The 5,316-nt window shown below is 39.9% G+C and overlaps 1 long non-coding RNA gene across 1 annotated transcript; it reads right to left on the minus strand.

The window, feature by feature from the left end:
* Nucleotides 1-282: 282 nt before the first annotated feature.
* On the minus strand, nucleotides 283-1,796 carry LOC140362419 (uncharacterized). The gene is made up of 3 exons (XR_011927086.1): nucleotides 1,648-1,796; nucleotides 1,301-1,459; nucleotides 283-986 (listed from the first exon to the last, which is right to left on the minus strand). It is a non-coding gene; the product is annotated as an uncharacterized lncRNA (long non-coding RNA).
* Between the last annotated feature and the right edge of the window lie 3,520 nt (nucleotides 1,797-5,316).

Below are 5,316 nucleotides of genomic sequence, written 5' to 3' on the forward strand. Positions count from 1 at the left end.
ACTTGAAAACTCTTACTCCACATTTAGTATTCAACTGAATGCTTCAACAATTACAAATTCTCTAGTCTTGATTCATACTGCACTATAAAAACATAATCTCAAAAGTAGTATTTTAACCCTTTCAACACCAGTTGCCCATTTGAAGAAAGAAAACATAGGCTATTGGTAAAGGTTTTATTCTATAGAACAGATATAATTTTATGTAATGTATTTACAATATGAATAATTACAATCATAAAAGCAGTATTTACATCGTGATAAACAGGCTAATAAACAGGCTAATTAACATGTGTATCTTTCGATCTAGTATAAGGCAAACTTTCTGCAGAATAGGATATACATACAAACAGAGGAATGATATAAGTATGATTGATGTCAAAATGTGTAAGTACAACTGGTTTGATTTTTACCTTTTGAGGACAAATATATATCTTGGCAAATTGACAGTAAACAAAGATCAACCTCCTCGGATACATTTACCATGTTAGACAATGTCAATTTATCACTAGCACCTACACACCAAGCTAGTAAGTTATAAAGTTCAATTGGCACAATCTTTCTGGCAGAGGAAACATTTCGATCCTCTGATGTAGGAGGCAGATTCCATCCTAGGGGTACTCTTGACCGCTTGTTTCATCCATCCTAGGGGCACTCTTGACCGCTTGTTTCATCCATACTAGGGGCACTCTTGACCGCTTGTTTCATCCATCCTAGGGGCACTCTTGACCGCTTGTTTCAGTAATACACCTGCACTGTAAACTGTCCTTGAGAGCTCTCGCAGTGCTGCATTTTTACCACTTTCTGGCACCATTTCTCCATCACTACATGACATCTCAGAAACTGACATATCAGTTTCAGTTGAAAAATCCTGGTGGAGAAGTCCTGTCGTCTCTGTGGAAACCATTTCACTCAGGTTTCTTCTTGGTGGTTTGTGAAAATTCAGCTGTGGGAAGTCTCGCTGTAATCTCTTCTTCAGAAGATCGGATCTGTAAAAATTAGACAAGGAATAGAAATTCATAAGTATTGATAGATTACTATTTTATTTGTGTTTTAGAATTATTATTTTATTTGTGTTTTAGTATCCTATGTTTGTTTATTTTGTGTTGTGTTTTAACAGGGTAACCACTTTTCTCACTGGGTTTTCCCTGTATAAATAAATATAATGAATGAAAATATGTAGACTCCTGTAGCTAACAGGATTGGTTTGATCTTGAATGAAATTTCATGAATAAACATAGCTGTGATGTTTAGCCGATCTTCTATTGTTTTCTTTCATAAACAATAAGAATAATTTAATTACCGGTAACTTCCATGACCAGGGTGTTTTTTGATGAATTTCTGGAACAGGGACAAGAGCTTCTTCATTCTGAGGATTTCCTGGTTTTCAATCAGTTGTGTCCGGATGACAGTGTCACAGAATGCTATATATGCATCGCCATACTCCCAGACTTTAGGTCACCTGTATAAAGCAAGGAAATGCAGTGATTGGTCAGTGATTGAAATATACTAGCTCACTACAAACAGAAATTTGCTTTGATTCAAACGTCTTTAAAATTATCGTGTAGTCATTACAATAATTTAATTAAATTATGAATTTATCTAAATATATGGAAATATATATATTTTATTTGATTACCAAAATGTTACCTTTCATCACTTGTCTTCTTTGTCAGAAAGCTTGAGTATTCTTTGTAACACCTCTTGTGATTGAGGTGCCTTCAATGGCAACACAATCTTTACCTCTGGTACACATCAGGATGGATTCATCTGCTCTTGATTCAGCTGCTTTGACCAAACTTCCTTGTAAAGGAGAAGTAAAAGATCAACAATTTATCTTTCTTTTGTCTTGTGAGCCTCTTTGATACAGCGATCAACCTTCTGCAAATGATGCAAACTGCAGGAAGTACATTGCTTGACTTTTTAGATGATTTTGTCTTTACAACTGTGGTAGATCTCAGTCGTTTGGGAGAAGGTGGCAGAGTAGATGTGGTAGATTCAGCGTCATCCTCACCCTCTCCATGCAGCCCACAGACCGACTGTTTTGCTTTTCAGCACTAGTAATTTGTTTCTTGTCAATGAAACGTCTATAGCATGTAGGGTGAAACGTCTATAGCATGTAGGGTGAAACGTCTATAGCATGTAGGGTGAAACGTCTATAGCATGTAGGGTGAAAGCCTGGCTTGTTACTTTCCAGAAAATGAGAAAGATTTCCGTCCGAAGAAGCCACAGAAGATGTAGGATCGTTTTGTTTGGCGAAGTCGTCATTGTGTACACAAACAGCTGCCGCTAACGCGCGGTCTATTCCATCGATTTCTATCCACTTCTGAGCACAAGTCACCAGCTTCCTCCAGCGGACAACAGTCAGTGGCTGTGTTTGTTCTTTTCCTACCGATGAAATGTGTGTGATGAACGTGTAATCCATATTTTCATAGCGTTTTCTATCGGCTCGAGAGACAACATGCCGCTCCATGGGAGCAGCCATCTTTTATGTTGTTGTTGTAACTCTCCCCTGATTGGCTGATTCAGAGGCGGAATGATTCAGGCGTAGGGATATTGCGCTATCAGGCTGAGAATATAGTTCCGAATTTAAGTTATCGCCGTAAAAAAACTGGCGCGATCCGAGTGAAGAACTTTTGGTCATGAGCTAATGGTACAATGATAATTTTATATTTGAAGTATTTTTTTAGTCTTGTGACAGGTGTAGTGAACTTGAACGATACAGGCTACAGCCTATGGCCTATCTGTCTAAAACACGCTAAAGCTACTGTTACGCGCTCCTGCGCGCCGCGTCCCCCCCTCCTCCTCTCCTCCCCCCTTCCTCTCTCCCTCTCCTCCTCCCTTCCTCTACTCCCCCCTTCCTCTCCTCCCAGGGTGCGTTTTAGGCAAACCCAGAAGAAAACATCTTTTGAAATTTAAATTATAATTATATTTATATTCTGTCCGCCTGTGCAATATATCTAATTCAAAAATCTGTAAACCAAGTAATAAAATAACTGCGGCCTTAATTTGAGACACGCACGCACACACGCACACACACTGCCAAAACTGAACCAGGTCTAAACCAGGATCTTGGACTTCGACTTGAAAACTTGAATCGGGACTAAAACAGGGACTAAATCTGGGCTTGTTTGAACACATACACTGGCAAATTCAACATTTAAGCACAAAATTAACTCGGCTTTGTATTAAAAAAAACTTACCTTCGAGTAGAAGACCGCACAGTGAGACACTTTTCTTCGAGGAAGGAAAGTATCGAAAATATGCGCTTATTGGACAAATAGATGCTAACTATCCGATGAAAGTTGATCCAAAAGTCCAAATATGGAATAATACTGTGAAGAAATGAAACTCAGTCCAGCCAGAAACAGGAGCGAGTGACAGAGGAGGAGCAGACGCGCGCTTCAAAAGAGGGCAGAGTCATCGTTTGAACATTTAGACCAATCAGTTTGAAAGATGCATTTGGTTGGACCAATCAGAGCACAGAGACATAATGTGTTAAGAAAAGCTAGAAAATAATTGAAAACATGGAGTTCTCATGAAAAGTGAACATGCAGCCGCCATTTTGGAAATGCTGTCCTCTTGTTGGCCACTATCTTGGCCGCCATCTTTCTACTGTAACAGATCAAGTGTTATTGTGCACAACTGCATGTAAAATGAAAAATGAATATATATTTCCTTCAAATTACAGGAAGTACTGCTGAGACCTAACACAAAACTGACAGTGTAAAGAATAATTTGGCAAAATAAATGTTTGTAAGTAATATTTATTGTCAAATCATTGCTGCTGTGTAAATTATATGGAGTTTGTCTCCCTGCTTGGAATATAAGTGACAGTGGTGGATCCAGGGGGGGTGCGCGGGGTGCGCATGTATTTTTTCTGCGTGAAACCCATGCAATATTACTTGAACAGTAAAAAACGACAAATCCCTACGTCCGTGAATGCGACATCCGGTCACGTGGTTTACGTTTACAACACGTTACGCGCACGCTGCGCCACTACAGCCAATCACAGTTTGCCGCGGCTGGTACGAAAAAATGGCATGAAGTTTGGCTAAACAGCTTGAGCAATGGGTTAGAATACAGTAGACCCAGTTATGAATCCTGCAGTGATTTCACTTTATTCATGTTGTTCTTTTCATATTTATATTTTCTTAACGTGAAACATGTCATTTGTGCAGAGTGGAGGGTCACTCTACTCTAAAATTGTCAATAATTTATCAGTCATAAAGTAAAGAGACTGTTAGAGTACACTCCAAGCATGGGGACATTTTACAAAGTCTGCCAAGCTCAGGCGGTAGAGCATCTTGAGTTCAGGACTCGAGTGCAAAGGGACCATCAGCTTTGTACATATTGGTTTTGTCACTGTGCCGTAAATATAATGTCAAATGGGAATGGGAAAAACGGAAAATCTCTGAAATGTTCACATTTACGCTTCACACTTAAACAAACTCCTCCGTGGGCGATAGCCCGATCAAGCTTAACTTTGGGAAAGTATCCTCTACACAAGCGGGGCATCAAAATGTATCCATATTTTCATTCTTAGTGTTACGGTCTCTGTGTGGCGAAGCTGCAAATTTGACCGACAATTGAGTTAATTTGCACTGGTTACACACAGCATTGGCCATGTACAATGTGTCGCCGTCTTAGTTCTTAGAAAATGAGGGCGCGTTAGCGCCATCTCTGTAAAATTCAATGTTGGCATCCCGATCAAAAAAGTCAATGAGACTCATGTCATTATTGTTACGGCTTTGCCATAGCGATGACAGAAACTTCCCATGTTATTCCAATGGGGAAATCGCCAGAACATGTTTACACTTTATACTTTCACGAACTCCTCCTAGGGCGTCAGCCCTATTAACCTGAAATTTGGTGAGACTCATCTTCAGGGGTGGACCATCAAAATGTATTCACATTTTTATTCAAAGAGTTATGGTCTCTGTGCGGCAAAGCCGCACATTTTGCCAAGAATTCAAAATAAAATTGCTTTTTGATGGTAAAACAAAGGGGAGAAGATGTGACAGCGTCACAGATTCAGCAGTAGGCGTACTAAAAGGACAATTGGGGCGCGTTAGCGCCCCCTCCTCTTGCGGCGTGGCGGCGGCGCGGCAAGGGCCGATCATTGCCGCTTGCGGCTATATTTATTATTACTATTGTTACAGAGTCCACCATTTGACCTGTGGTCATTTGTTAACTGACTGCCCGTCCACTGGTTGTCAAAGGATGAACGTTATTTGCTATTTTATTTTAGCTAGCTAACGTCACACAGGTAATTAAAAGGGACATCAAATGCTAAATCTAAATTCATGAGCCTCCGAC

Source organism: Eucyclogobius newberryi, unplaced genomic scaffold (genome assembly GCF_026437365.1).
Source record: "Eucyclogobius newberryi isolate DKJ021-1_F unplaced genomic scaffold, fEucNew1.0.hap1 SCAF_17, whole genome shotgun sequence".
Lineage (NCBI taxonomy): Eukaryota > Metazoa > Chordata > Actinopteri > Gobiiformes > Gobiidae > Eucyclogobius > Eucyclogobius newberryi.